The 16,280-nt window shown below is 44.4% G+C and overlaps 1 protein-coding gene across 1 annotated transcript in view; it reads right to left on the bottom strand.

The window, feature by feature from the left end:
* RREB1 (ras responsive element binding protein 1) overlaps nt 1-13,930 on the bottom strand; it is a 184,116-nt gene extending 170,186 nt beyond the window's left edge. Inside the window, exon 1 of the mRNA XM_040460336.1 lies at nt 13,815-13,930. The gene's annotated coding sequence lies outside the window, so the exon portion shown is untranslated. The remainder of the gene's footprint in view (nt 1-13,814) is intronic.
* Between the last annotated feature and the right edge of the window lie 2,350 nt (nt 13,931-16,280).

Genomic DNA, 16,280 nt, shown 5'->3' on the forward strand with positions numbered 1-16,280 from the left:
AGCAGAGAGAGAGGAAGACACAGAATCTGAAGCAGGCTCCAGGCTCTGAGCTGTCAGCACAGAGCCTGACTCAGGGCTCGAACTCATGAACCGTGAGATCATGACCTGAGCCGAAGTTGGACGCTTAACCGACTGAGCCACCCAGGCGCCCCTGCTTTGTTCACATTTTAAAGACCCACTGTAAGATTGAAATATAGCAGCACGACGATACTTTTTAACACTGCTTTTACATTTCTTCATGTTTTGCCTTAAAACAGAATTAAGAACTTTTACCCAGACCTAAGACTTTCCACCCTGATGGCAACTAAGTATAAGAATTATACAGAAAATACAAATTATTTCCCCTAATGTCTGACCTCACACTCTGACAGCAAATAGATTTCTGGTCAGCTAGGGCTTTCTGAAAATGGTTCTGCATTTGTTTTGACTGGGAGGCCACTTAAATCTTACCCACTTGTTTAGCCGCAAGGATTGAAACAAAATGTTTGCTGGCAAAACAAACACGGGTTTTAAAATTCTCCACTTGGGCTGCTGGATAAAACACTTGTTTACTGAAACAAATGTTTTATTTGGAAAATGCCTGCCAGTGTGGACACTTTCCAAAAAATACACCATGATGTGCTAGGATGGTGATGTCTCACCCTTGATAGAAGCTGGAATTTAGGGTAACTTCACAAAGGTTAACCTTTGAACCTTTCAGAATAGAACCACAATGGGAAAACCAATCTGTTCAAAAAATAATAATAATAATAATCAACCCCTAAGACCTAGAAGGCTCTTACTGGGTCATTAAATAGGCTAGTTCAATCCCCTCAAAGTTAATCTCTTTATAATCAAGTTTATAAATGAAATAATAATAATAATAATAATAATAATAAAAATAATACTAGAGCCAAGCCTCTCCCTTTAGATTTATTCTATGCTTTCTGGCTCTCCTATGTGACATGACATGAAAAACCATTTCTGTTTCTTAAGCAGATACCCTGATTGTGGTGAGCACCAGGTGTTATATGTAAGTGTTGAATCGCTAAATTGTACACCTGAGACTACTATTACACTATATCTTGACCAACTGGAATTCAAATAAAAACTTAAAAAAAAGAAATGCCATTATTAACCACAAAATAGGGTTAAGCATAAGGCAAGTCTAACTTGAAATCCATCCATGGATGGATAGTACCATCCCTAAAGCACCACAAGGGAACATCCTGAAAGACAGTCTTGGGACCCTGTGTTTACTTTCATATGAAGGCTCCAGTAAACACACTACCTTTGGCCAAATAAGACTCTCACTGATAAAACTTGGGGTTTTATCAACAGTGGGGTATCTGGGTGGCTCAGTAAGCATCCAACTCTTGGTTTCTGCTCAGGTCATGATCTTGCGGTTTCATGAGTTCAAGCCCCGTGTTGGGCTCTGTGATGGCAGCATGGAGCCTGCTTGGAATTCTCTCTCTTCCTCTCTCCCTGCCCCTCCCCCCCTTGTGTGTGCACACACACGCACGCTCTCTCTCTCTCTCAAAATAAATAAACTTAAAAACATTAAAAAAATTTTTTTAACATTTATTTATTTTTGAGAGACAGAGCATAAGTGGGAGAGGGGCAGAGAGAGGGAAACAGAATCTGAAGCAGACTCCAGGCTCTGAGCTGTCAGCACAGAGCCCCACGCAGGGCTCGAACCCATGAACTGTGAGATCATGACCTGAGCTGAAGTCGGATGCTTAACTGACTGAGCCACCCAGGCACCTCACTTAAAAACATTAAAAAAAAAAAAAATCCTTATCAATAGTTTCCTGCTAATGTTAGGCAATAAGAAATAAAACAGATCATTGTTATGGACCATAATAATGGTCTCCAAACTTTTTACAAGTACATCCTCCACCTCTAAAAAACATTTTGCATGCATCCAAGTATATGCATATTATTACACACCAACTATATACTACTATTAGACCTTATAAAACAGGTACAAAAATGGACAATGGAAAGAACTTCACATGTCTTCTAAGAAGACATACAGCTGACCAAGAAGCACATAAAAAGATGTGCAACATCATCAGTCAACAGGAATGTGAAAATCAAAGCCATGAGATATCACTGCATATCCACCAGGATGGCTGTAATAAAACAACGTTTTTCAGAAAAGAAAATAACAAGGGCTGCAAAGACATGGAGGAACTAGAACCCTTGTACAGGGTTAGTGGGAAAGTGAAACTGGTGAAGCCACTGTGGGAAACAGTCTGGTGGTTCCTCAAACCATGTTAAGCTTGGAGTTACCACATGAGTAATTCTCCTCCTAGATATATGCCCAAAAGAACTGAAAACAAAGATTTGAACTGATGCTTGTATATCCGTGCTCAGAGCAGCATTATTCAAAGTAACCAAAGTGTGGAAACAACCCAGAGGTCCATCACAGATGGCTAAACCAAATGCAGTACACAGGCAGTGGAATACTACTGAGCCATGAAAAGGAACCAAGTACTGACACATGCTACAATATGGATGAACTTTGAAGACATGATGTTAATGAAATGAACCAGACCCAAAAGGACGTACAGTTGTCCCCCCGTATCTGTGGGGGATATGTTCCAAGAACCCCAGCGGATGCCTAAAAGCACAGATAGTATCGAACCCTATATATACTATGTTTTTCCCATACAAACACAAAGGTATGATAAAGTTTAATTTGTAAATTAGGCACTGTCAGAGATTAACAACAAAGTAATAAAGAAATAGAACAACTAAAAGAATATTCTGTAATAAAAATCATGTGAATGTGGTCTCTCTCTCTCTCTCAGCATGGCTTACAGTATGGAAATCATCCTGCATCCTCTTGTGATGATATGAGATGATAAAATGCCTGTGATGAGAGGAAGTGAGGTGCATGACCTAGGCACTGTGACGTAGCGTTAGGCTGCTATTGATCTTATGAGGATACATCAGGAGGAGGATCATTTGCTTCTGGACCACGGTTGACCGCGGGTAACTGGAGCCTCAGGAAATGAAACTGTGGATAACGGGAGGACTACTATCTACTGGTATGTGCTGTATGGTTCCACCTGTACAGAAAATCTAGAATGGGCATAAAAGACAGAAAGTAGATGAGAGGGAGAAGGGAGACTTGGGAAGTTCCTGCCTAATGGGTATGGGGTTTCTGTTTGGGGGTGATGAAGAATTTTGGAAATAGCGTACTGTGAATGTAATTGATGCCACTGAAATGCACACTTAAAAATGATTACAATAGCATATTTTATGCTACATGTTTTACCACAATTTTAACAAAGTAAAAAAAAAAGGAGAAGCTAACAATACAATAGAGGTTTTACTATGCTCTTGTCGCATCGTAGTGGGTCACTATGCACACGACAGGGCCTGGTGGCAAGTGGGGGAGGGAGCTTCCAAAGCCAAACCAGGAATTAGTGAATTGGATTGGACATGGGAGACAGGAAACACGGGGCAGGTAATAGGGCCTGAGTTTTGGTAATGTCCCCAACTCAGAATTTTACTTTTAATTCCAAAGGAAAGGGGACCACTTTCTGTAAACTTTCCTTAGAACTAAATACAGATCATCTGTGAGTTCTTGCCATACCTCACACCACAGACCCGGAAAACCCTCTTCACGTCTCCTACAAAGTGTTCATTAGAATGCCAGCTTGCTGGGAATCCACGCTGGTGGAGCCACTCTGGAAAACAGTATGGCGGTTCCTCAAAAAACTAAAAATAGAACTACCCTACAACCCAGCAATTGCACTACTAGGCATTTATCCACGGGATCCAGGTGTGCTGTTTCGAGGGGACACATGCACCCCCATGTTTATAGCAGCACTATCGACAATAGCCAAAGTATGGAAAGAGCCCAAATGTCCATCGATGGATGAATGGATAAAGAAGATGTGGTATATATATACAATGGAGTATACTCAACAATCAAAAATAATGAAATCTTGCCATGTGCAACTACGTGGATGGAACTGGAGGGTATTATGCTAAGTGAAATTAGTCAGAGAAAGACAAATATCATATGACTTCACTCATAGGAGGACTTTAAGAGACAAAACAGATGAACATAAGGGAAGGGAAACAAAAATAATATAAAAACAGGGAGGGGGACAAAACAGAAGAGTCTCATAAATATGGAGAACAAACTGAGGGTTACTGGAGGGGTTGTGGGAGGGGGGATGGGCTAAATGGGTAAGGGGCACTAAGAAATCTACTCCTGAAATCACTGTTGCACTATATGCTAATTTGGATGTAAATTTTAAAACATAAAAAGAAAATTAAAAAAAAAAAAAAAAAAAAGAATGCCAGCTTGCTCACTGCAAGGGCCAAGGCACTGCCTTACCAAACAGACGGGTGTGCTTTTTCCATCATTTTATGGTCTTAGGTAAAACCCAGGTCCAACTGAAAATACTCCTTTTCAAAGCTGTTCTCAAAGTCATTTTCATCACTTTTCCCCTCTTGGGCTCACAAGCATCAATCATGGGGAAAAGTGACAGGAAATAATAAAAAGATTAACAGCTCAACATCAAGAAGCACCTATACTGCGTATGCGGAAAAGTGTCAAATATGAGGCTGGCCGAGGACCAAGGTAATCAAAAGTAAAATACACACGAGTTTGAGGGCTAGGCTGACATTTCAGGAGGCAGAAGGCTCTGTTAAACACAGAAATGACAAAGCAAAGGGGCACAGCTACAGGACAATCTATTTCCGTACAAACACACAGCACAGAAATTTTCTGCATATACCATCACAGAATTCCACTGTAAAACAGGCTCAGGTAGATTGTTGGATTGTTTGATTTTAAAAGCTGGAGTATTTTTCAAGTAAAATCTAAGAACTTAGCTTTACAAGAAAAGTAAAAAAAAAAAAAGTATGAAACTGCCAGGACCACCTGAACTTGCATTTTCTATGGATTTGTGATTCAGCAATATGAATTATTGGCCACTGTCTCTTGGCAATTAGTTGACGTTCATGATTACGCTGTGCTGGAAAGGGCAAACATCTTTTAAGACTATAACATGAGCTAGTTGATTCAAATATGTATATAAATATACTTCTAAATAGAATTCGGTAAATTATACTGGGTGAGTGTGTGTGTGTGTGTACCAGTGCACAGGATTGCGAATATGTAGACATTCTAAGTTCTTGGTGAAACTCTAGATTGCCTTTGCCTGGTATGCTATCAGAGGAAACCCTTCCGTTGGTAATTAATTAAGTTCCTGCCATGAAATCTTGGCTTTTAAAAGATGAGTCATCCAAACACAGAGAAATATACATATCATAAATATTCTGGTTTAAAAGCATTCAGTTTGGGGTGCCTGGGTGGCTCAGTCAGTTAAGCACCCGACTTTGGCTCAGGTCATGATCTCACGGTTCGTGAGTTAGAGCCCTGCATTGGGCTCTTTCACTGACAGGGTGGAGCCTGCTTCGAGCCTGCTTCGGATACTCTATCTCCCTCTTTCTTTGCCTCTCCCCAGCTTGTGCTCTCTCTCAAAAATAAACATTACAAAACATTTTTTAAAAAAGTATTCAGTTTTATAAAAACACAAATTCAAAAAGATATATGTACCCTTATGTTTATTGCCGTATTATTTACAACAGCCTTGTTACGGAAGCAACCTAAGTGTCCACTGATAGACAAACGGATACAGAAGATGGATAGCATGCATTGGTCGTTCAGTGGTAGAATTCTTAAGATGTGGTATTTACATACAATGGAATATTACTCAGCCATAAAAAAGAATGAGATCTTTCCATTTACAACAACATGGCTGGACCTGGAGGGTACTATGCTAAGTGAAATAAGTCGTACAGGGAAAGACAAATACGACTTGATTTTACTTATATGTGAAACAAAATAAAGGAGCAAAGAAACAATAATAAATACAGAGAACAAACTGGTGGTTGCCAGAGGGGAAGGGTAGGGCGGATGAGGGAAAAAGGTGAAGGGGATTAAGAGGTACAAACTTCCAGTTATAAAGTTAGTAAGTCAGGGGGATGAAAAGTACAGCAAACACAGTCAATAATATTGTAATAATGTTGCACGGTGACAGATGATAATTACACTTATAATGATGAGCACAGAATGACGTGTAGAATTGTCTAATCACAATGTTGTACACCTGAAACGAATATAATAATGTATGTCAACTATGCTTCAATTTTTTAAAAATGATTTTTAAAAACGGTGTTCTGTTTTAGTTCCAGCACTGATATTATTTCAAAACTTTTCTCAAGGCCCTCTCGCATGCTATATTAAAAAAAGTTGCCAAACTGGTTTTAACACATCTTCTCAGGACCGATAAGCAAAAGTTTACTAAAGCAGTTTTGAATAAGATAAACTCAGAACGATTCTATAAGTTTTCTCCCAGTTGGCAGCATGTTTTAATGAGCTGTTAAATAAGCTATATAAATTTCTAAAGCCACGAGAGGGACGTGAAGACGCTTCTCCTTTGGTAGGACGTGAACACACAACGCCTTGGGAACCACAGCTGACATCCTGTTGGACTGCCTAGCTCCAAACCTGTTCTGTGGGTATTATGAATGACTGAGTGCAAACAGTAAGGGGTTGTGAAAATAAGTTTCCAATGTTAAAAAAAAAAAAAAAGTGAACTGTAATAGATTTGGGTTGACCAAGAACTCTGACAAATGGCAACAATGTTTCTAATCTTTCTTGAGACTCTTACTTAACTATTTAACCTTAAAAATGGTTTAATTTTGTGACATGATCATTTACCTGATAATAAATTCACAGGTTCTTGCTAATTTAGAATTTTTGGTTGTGGGGTGCCAGGGTGGCTTAGTTGGTCCAACTTCGGCTCAGGTCATGAACTTGAGGTTCGTGGGTTTGAGCCCCACATCGGGCTCTGTGCTGACAGCTCAGAGCCTGTGTCTCCCTCTCTCTCTGCCCCTCCCTTGCTCTCTCTCTCTCAGTCTCAAAAATAAACATTAAAAAAATTTATTTAAAAAAAGAATTTTTTTTGGTTGTTGATATTCACATTTACATAAATCATTAAGATTTACTAGAAGGGGCGCCTGGGTGGCGCAGTTGGTTAAGCGTCCGACTTCAGCCAGGTCACAATCTCGCGGTCCGTGAGTTCGAGCCCCGCGTCGGGCTCTGGGCTGATGGCTCAGAGCCTGGAGCCTGTTTCTGATTCTGTGTCTCCCTCTCTCTCTGCCCCTCCCCCGTTCATGCTCTGTCTCTCTCTGTCCCAAAAATAAATAAACGTTGAAAAAAATTTTTGAAAAAAAAAAAAAAAGATTTACTAGAAAAAAAATAGAACAATGGCAAGTATTACCTGACCCTCCATGTACATAAAGGGAATATTTCCACAGAGTATGCAAAAAACGAACTCTGGAAACTCTAAGCAATAGCATAAATTAAATTCTGTAAGTTCACACTTGACTGAGCACATTCTCTTATTCTACTCTTACAGCATCAAGAAAACTTTAAAATCGATATCAAGGTGTTAGCACTATTTCTGACATCTTAAAGAAATCTCAAGCATAAAATTGCATTTTCCTGCTGCACTGATTAACTTCACAATTAGCTGCAGTTGGAAAGGATAGTCAGGCAAGCCACCAATCTGACTTCTTTTAGGAGAGCATATGAATTCTTTAAGCTGCACCAACACATTCTTAGTTTTATGTGTAACCTGGGATTCATTTTCTGACATTTTTAGAATATTCCCTTATATTGTCTTTTTAAATTTTTTTTAAGTTTACTTATTTATTTTGAGAGACAGAGAAAGCATATGTGCAAACAGGGGAGGGGCAGAGAGACAGAGACAGAGAGAGAGAATCCCAAGCAGGTTCCCGGCTCAGTGCAGAGCCTAACTTGGGGCTTGAACCCACGAAATGTGAGATCATGACCTGGGCCAAAATCGAATGCTTACCTGACTGAGCCGCCCAGGTGCTCCAACTCCCTTACATTGTAAATGAATTACAAAATTTAGATTCTAGGGGCGCCTGGGTGGCTCAGTCAAACTTCCGACTTCAGCTCAGGTCACGATCTCGCGGTCCGTGGGTTCGAGCCCCGCGTCGGGCTCTGGGCTGATGGCTCAGAGCCTGGTGCCTGCTTCCGATTCTGTGTCTCCCTCTCTCTCTGCCCCTCCCCCGTTCATGCTCTGTCTCTGTCTCAAAAATAAATTAAAAAAAAATTTAGATTCTATTGCGTAACAATGTGAATGTACTTAACAGTACTGAACTGTACACTTAAAAAGGGTGAAGATGGTAAATTTTACGTGATGTGTATTTTACCACAATTAAAAAAAACCACAAGCACCTAGATTCTATCATCTTTTACTGCTCTTCAGTGAAGATAAAAAAAAAAAAAAGGCTCAACAACAACAAAAAACCATCCTTGGCTTCAAAAGTTAGAGTCTTAGAAAAATGGATAGTTTAAATTCTCTATGGGGGAGAGAATACTGCCCATGTAGCCTCCTGGACTGCTTTTTTTTTTTAATGTTTATTTTCTTTATTTAGAGAGAGAGAGAGAGAGAGAGAGCGAGCGCGCAAGGCTTCTCAAGCAGGCTTCATACTGTCAGCACAGAGCCCGACTTGGGGCTTGAACTCATGAACCATGAGATCATGACCTGAGCAGAAATCAAGAGTCAGACGCTTAACCGACTGAGCCATGCAGGACCCCCCTCCCGTATCGATTTTAATCATTAGTTTCTGCCTGCTAGACCACCAGACCTGTAATAACATCTGAAGGTGAATTTTTCTCTTTATAGCTTATAAACAAGAAAGGAAAAGGAAGGGCAGGCAAATGATAATTTGTAGCCAGACAACAATTTGTAGCATGAGGTTAACTGAAAGCTGGCTGTGACAGAACATTTGCTACTGCTCAAGAGGACAGAGATTTGTTTTTCTGACAAGAAATAAACAGATACTTGGATATGCAGATATTCTTTGAAAAAGGTGTCAACAGCAGTCACCTTTTAGAAACCCAACTGTAAATTTCTGACTACTTATTTCTCCAGAGGATGTGTGGTTGGAGAGCCCACGCCTTGCCTCTGACGCTTCTCTTGAAAAAGATCGGCCAAACAGTCTTCTCCTGAAGATACCGCCAAACACTGCACCCTGGGTCTGCGTATCCAAAAGTACAGGAAGCGGTCTGCCCAGGGCTTCATCTTTGACAGGCTAGGATGGACAGAATGTGAGTTGCTCCGCATCATACCCAAACCTTCTTCCTACCCAGCAGGGCAGATGACCTCCACCCCTGCTTCCAGACCGGTGCTAAATTTGGAAAGCATCAGGTCATCTGGGTAAAAACAACTTCAAGTACTGCCTCTCAATGACTGTCCACTAGGAACAAAAGGAACACACGAAAAGTAGGAACTCTTGCTCTCCCAAGGGGAGACAGGAGGCTCAGGGGAGGCCTCAGAACTGGTAGAACCAACTGGCTAAGGTATTGGTTCCCCCAAAGGAATCCATACCAGAGTGGCCTGTAAAGCTTATTAAAAATACAGATTGCCAGCTCAGGAGATTGTGATTCTGTGTCTACGGCCCCTTAATCTGATGAGTCAGGTTCAGGAGACATTGAGTGAAACCACTTGAGCTAGAACAGTGCTGGATGAGTGGATGGGCTCTAACTAAAGGCCCAGGAATGACCCCTTTGTTGTGCTTTGTGAGGGAGGAGGAGAATTTTGAAAAATATATGTTTTTCTTACATATATATAAATTCTAATTGTGCATGTTCCCTCACACTGGTCCTTTGGTCACCAAGTTCAAACTGAGGAGTTCATTCCACACCTGTGGCTCTGGCCAATAATCACTTACTTCTATATGGATGACTCATATCACTACTTCCGGCCAAGACTCATCCATTTTCCCTAAACCCGCTTCCAATCACAGATTCAGATTCCATTTCTCGAATCAACTCTTCAATTTACCATAAACAATGGCTTCCTGTTCCAATTTCTGTTGATAGTACCGCCTCTCAAGTCTTTCAGACTTAAATTCTTAACCATCACTCTCCACATTCATATACTATCATGGATACCACGCTTATCAAGGCCCCCTTGGATCCCTGCAACAGTCCCTCGCGGTCCCTAACCCCCCGCTCCAATCTAACTCACAAGATTAACCTTCCCCAAATGCAACTCTGACATGTATTCCCCTTACTCAGAATCCTGTCTTAATTCCACATTACCTGTAGAGAAAGTCCTTCCACCAAACTTAGCCAGGCATTCATGGTCCCTAATTGGTCTGTCCCTAACCTATCATGACCAATGTGACCATGTCCAATGACCAACTTCACATTTGATCCAACTCCTGTTGCAAAGCTAGTCTATTCAAAGTCCCCACTTGTGCCCTACAGCTTCCTGCCTCTGGGCTGATCTCATTTCTACCACTTTTTCTTTGTAGCTATAAACATCGTGTGCATCCTTTAAGGCCTAAGTTCAAATTCTACTAACTCCCTCTGGAACATTTCCTGATGGGTGCCACTCCAGAACACGCGCAGCACTCTGCAACATCTGAGCCTTTCCTAAGCAAGGGTGTGCCCTCTCCCCTTCACTGTCCCTCAGGCTCTCCACTCTCTGCCCCCTCCCCCGCAAGCATGCTCCTAGGGCACTTTCAGACTCACCTCTCACTGACAATCATACACTAGCTGTCTGGCAATGTCTCCCTAGGAAGAGCAAACCTTCAATTCCTGCAGAGAACCAATTCAGGTTCACAGATAACATTTTAGAGAACAAACAGAAGAAGAAGAGAAAAAAAAATGTCTCATTCCATTTCTCAACTCCTGGTACCTTTCATCTATGAGTCCATCCATCATCTCTTTTTATGCATATATGCACATATTTTTACTTACCTCTTGAACAGTTAAATTTCTTGTATTTGTCATCCAGCTACAGCCCCCAGCTTAACTGACCATAGATTTGACTCTTTTAGGAACATGAACATGTTTCTGTGTCATCTCCAAAGTGCTTCACACAGTTCTATACACAAAGTTGTCAGAGAAAATGTTTCAAGAATATGTATGTTAATTAAAAAAAATATTTGAGGGAGGGGGCAGTGGCTGTGATACATGGTTACAAATACATCGCCCAAAATAATCTATGTGAAAACCTGCTACATATAGGTGATTTCTTGAAAACTTCCCCCAAATTTATGTAACAAATATTTTAAATAAGCAAAGATAATTCACAATATTAAGGATCCTGCTGTTGATCCTTTCTTAACAGATAGTCACTCCTTAATTGAATTTCCTTTATAAATCTGATTTACAACTAAAATGAAGACCACCCTACATATAAATGTTTCATGAACTCAAATGAAATTTGGGGAGTGGGGGGAAGAAGGAAGTGTGAAACTTCATTTCTTCCTTAAAATTTCAATTAATTTCTATGGCAACAATTCTGGTTTGAACCAAGGTTTTGCAGGGTTTTTTTTTTTTTTTATGTTTATTTATTTTTGAAAGAGAGAGAGAGCATGAGCAAGGGAGGGGCAGGGAGAGGGAGACACAGAATCCGAAGCAGGCTCCAGGCTCCAAGCTGTCAGCACTAAACCGAACGTGGGGCTCAAACTCATCAACAGGGACATCATCAAGACCTGAGCTGAGGTGGACTTAGCCGACTGAGCTAAAGGGACCCAGGTGCCCCTTTACCAAGGTTTTAAAGTCGAATTATCTCACACAGAAGGAAGCCATGCTCCTTAACAAAGTGACAAAATCTAAGATTATGAAAGTGTTCATTTTTTTTTCAAGTGTCCAGAAAACTACTGTGTAACTCTGCCTTTTACATCCAGAACGCAAGACAGTCCGATGTATGGGATTTGTCAGCTTCCAACACAGTTGTTCCACAGTCTGGGCCAACACCGGAAGTGAGAATAAAGACTTTTGCCAGTTGAACTGAAGATGCTTTATGGAGAAAGTAGTGTGAAAAGTCCAAGTCTCCCACCTCAAAGAAGACCAACTATTATTATTCATTATTATTATTATTATTCACATTTTACTAGTGAGACAACTCAGTGAAGTTAAAAAAGAAAAAAAAAAGTAAACTGGGAATGATTAGATGCCCACAAAAGTTTTCACTACAAACTAACCTCTTCTTTTACGTATTTAGAATATGATTCAATTTACAAAAATTCAATTTGCTTTCTATGAATACACACTCTTTAATGCAAAGTACATCTCAATTTTGGTTACTTCCTCTAGGATGGCCTTGGAAACGAATTTACAGTAACACCTAAGGCAGCTTTTCTGAGAACTCTGAAAATCTCTTTAGAGGAGAACACATCCTTTTTTCTCTTCTGAATAAAACTCCGGCAGCTGCACATTTTCTTCTGAGTTTGTGGCATCATGGTTCTTTGGGCCTTGGCTCCACAGCCCTGTCCCATCCTCTGTAACTAAGGTCCACTGAACAAAACCAGAAGGAAACATGGGACAAAACTCCAGAAGCCTCAAGGAGAGATTTGAGCTGCAAAGCCCACGGTGCTAAGCCTCCTCTTTTCAGTCTCTTTTCTTATTATTCTTTTCCCCCCGACTCTGCTTGTGTCCCCAGCATTCAAACCCAAAGCCCATCACTTTTAAATCTGGATTCATCCCTCCCCTAATCACATGCACAGGGTGTGAGGTGCCAGTGTGCTCAGGGGGAAACTAACTGGGCCGCTATCGCTTCTTCTGCATTGAGCAGGGCTGGGTTTTTGGGGTTTTTCTTCTTCTTCTTCTTCCTCTCCTTTTAATAAAGGCCTTTTCATGTTTGTTTCTCAAGCCTTCCCCAAATACAAAACTGTCACTGTCCTCTACTCCTTCCAACTCTACGGTATCAGCTTCAAACCTTTGTATCAACTAAGTCAGCGTCTGTTAAGAACTTTGGTACATTTATGGCACCGGGGGGCCTGCACTCAGGAGACTCAAACTCTAACGCAAAAACGTCTTATGTATGTTCTCGGAAACAGTAAAAAACAACCACGAAATAGGGCAAAAACCCACCTCTTTCCCCCGCTTTCCTTTCACGTCCTGGTTCCGTAATAAGAAAAGTTAATCCACCCCCTAGTGCCACGGCAGCCTCGTCCTGGTCAGGCTCACCTAGAACATTCATTGCATCATTGCATCCAAGCCAAACTCGGTTACTGAGGCAACTAAGTTTTTCTTCCCAAAGGGTCACAGGGAAACACATCCCTCGGGATCCCCTGGTAACCGTCCACCGATAATGCTGGGGAACCACAACAGCAAAAGACTGGCTGTCCAAGGCTGGCGTTGGCCGCCTCTGCCGGCAAGGAGGGGGGGGGGTTCTGCGTGGGGGTGCGCAGCGTCCAGTTACATTCCTGACCCACTTTCGCATCCCCTCCCTCCCCCTTCTCCTCCTCCTTCTCCTCCTCCTGCCGGGCAGGCCGCGAGGGCACCCGCGCTCCGCAGAGCCACCCGCGAGCCCTCCCTAAGCCGCCGTGGGCGGGGGTGCACCCGGCGTCGGGCTCTGCTGGGGACCCGGAGGGAGCCCGCCCCCGCCCCCACCCCCGGCTTCCCCTGCGCGGCCCCTCCCTGGTCACATGGGCTCGCGAGCACCTGTTGGCGACTTCGGCTTCTAGCAGAGCCCCTCCCGCCGCCCAGGCGAAGCCCCCTGCGGCAAGGGATGGGAACGCTTCCCCGCGCACGTTCCGCAAACCCCGCTGGGGTGGACGAGGGCGCGGGGGCCGGTGGGCGACGCCTGCCCGGCCGCTTAGCTTTGCAAAGTGCAGAAGCACCACGGCCGCGCGGCGACTGGGTGGAGGGGAGCCTACCCCTCCCTCCCCCCCCCCCCGCTCCCCAACACTCCCCGCCGAGCGGGAAGGTGGGGTGCGTCCGCCCCCAGTCCGACTCCGCTGGAAACCTGGTCTCCTCGCGGGCACCGGGAGGGGATGCTGAAGAGTCCGGGCCGGGGCCGCAGGGGCGAGGGCAGGTAGCGGGTGGTGACGGGTGGGTGTGTGTTCCGAGCCGCGGAGTCCAGGAAGGGGGCGGGAAGCCGCCGTCTCAGCTGCAACTTCTGAGCGTGCAAAGCAACTCAGCAACTTTGCCTGCGCCGCGCCCCTCCCCCGCGCCGCCGGGCCGGGCCGGGGGCTGCGCTGCGCTCGGGGGCCCCGGCGCCGGGCCCGGTGGGGAACAGATCTGGGGTGCGGGCTGGCGGGGGGGCAGGGATGGGGTGGGAGGGGCCGGGACTGCAGAAGTGGTACAGCTGCCCGGGAAGTAGGACTGGGGGTGCGCCTCCCCGCGCGCCCCGGGGCTTGGAAACGACGCGCGGCCCCCGCCCGGGAGCCCTGGGGCCCCAAGCCGCGCCCGCCCCCGCGGCCCCCTCCGGGCCGGGCCCGCTCCCGCTGCCGGGTTCTGCTCGAGGAAGGGGCGGAGGATGGCGGCGGAGCCATGGAAACTGCCGGGTGGATAAATAAGGAGAGGGCCGCGCGAGGCCGTCCCCCGGCTGCCAGCATCTCGGCGGCGGATGCAGCGCCCTGGGAAGCGCGGCCGAGCCCGCACAAGTCCCCTCCTCCCTCCGCCCCGGCGCCCCACGGCTCCGGCCTGGGCGAGGGGGGCGCCGCCGCGGGAGGCAGGCCCCGGCCCCGGGGGAGGTGCGGGGCCGAGGCGAGTGTGAAGGTGACCCGGGCCTCCCGGGGTCATGGGCTGTTTGCTCCGGCCGGTCCGAAGGACGGCGCGAGGCCCCAGCCGGTCCTGCCAGCCCGAAGAGCTTGGGGAAAGCCCCAGATTCGCGTCCAGAAAGATGCATTCGCCCAGTTCAGACATTCAGAAGCGTCAGGGGGTGCTAAACTTAGGCGTGAGGGGGAAGGTGGGGGACCTGGGCCAGCCTGGAGAGGTACAGGCTGTCCCCGAAGTCATGCCCACACTCCCGCAGCCGTCGGATTGGCAAGACGGTGAAGGATGTCAGCGGGTTGCCGGGGCCAGGCCTGTGCACTGAGGCATGAGGGGGAAAGGGGGGCGGCGGGGGGGGGGGGGCGGAAGAGCCCAGGCCATCCACCGCACCCTTTCCCTGGAAGCAGATTTACGAGTCCCTCCAACCTTCTCCCAACACTCACATACTTCATCTGCCTCAGTGTAGAGTTACTGATGCTTTACGCCCCAGCCTAGCCCGTGAAGAGCTAGAGATGTTAATGGCGGTGGCGTGAAGTTGAGTCACTTCAGGGTGTGGGGGTTACTTCAAGTGAAAGTAAACCACCTGCGTGGAGGAGCCCATCAACCGGCTGAATGATTTAATTACATGCCATCTTAATTTAAAGAGATTTACATGCTCATTGAGGACAGCTGGACAGTTACATTGTGATATGCACCTGGCAATTTTTAACTGAACAAGGTCTGTTTCACACTTAAAATGGGTGACCAAAAATTGCTTTTTTTTTAACTTAACAATTCTTATCCTTAATAGGAAAGGATAGTCTTTTACCTGCTTCCTCTGAAATAACTGTGAAAACTCTAGGCTAGAGCCTGGTTTTCCAGAGTGTTGTTCCAGAGAACACTGGAGCCTCAGTATGGCCACGGGTGATGTTTGCAAAAAAAAAGGTTCCGTGGTCATATACCACATTTCATTGATCCTGAGATGCACATGGTTTTGAATTTTAACATCTCTGATGTCCTATTTGATGGCGTCTTCGCTTTGAATTCTAGTTTACTTGGCAGTGGTTTTCTTTCTTACTAGTACGTGAAAATAAGGAAGTTTGAGAAATGCTGAGATACACAAGTTTGTTATACAACAAAGAAATGCAACACATATCTTCATAGCAAAACTTTCCAGAATCTTCTGTGTGCTGAGGTGATTGTGAATCACCAAGAAGTTATCATAAGCAGACTTCCCTAAATGCATCCGTCTAGTCACTGGTTTTTGTGAGCATTATTGTTGAAGATTAGTATTCCTTTCAGGAAATGCTGCTCTAGTGGTTGTGACAGATTTGAACACAGTTAAGGAAAAATGTTCACATTTCAAAATAGTACCTGAGTGTGATCAGAGGTCATTAAATGATAAATTAAGTTGAGTATCATTACACAAAAGACAGAGACCATTTGGGGAAATATTCATAGAACTGTTCACATTCAGTTATATTAGAAACAATCAGTATTATTTTTAGGGAACTAATCCCAGTGAACATGCAGCTCATCAGAAAATTCATGTATCTGATATATACTGTTGCTGTTACACTGCATTATTTTGATTTGTAGAAGCTGATAAAAATGCTTTATTAAATTAGACTGGCACTAAGCTACTAGCCAATTACTCCCATCACCCCCAAAGCTCATTAATGTTTATTTTTGAAAGAGAGCACGAACAGGGTAGGGTAGAGAGAGAGGGAGACACAGA

Source organism: Herpailurus yagouaroundi, unplaced genomic scaffold (genome assembly GCF_014898765.1).
Source record: "Herpailurus yagouaroundi ecotype Mexico unplaced genomic scaffold, PumYag 250, whole genome shotgun sequence".
NCBI lineage: Eukaryota > Metazoa > Chordata > Mammalia > Carnivora > Felidae > Herpailurus > Herpailurus yagouaroundi.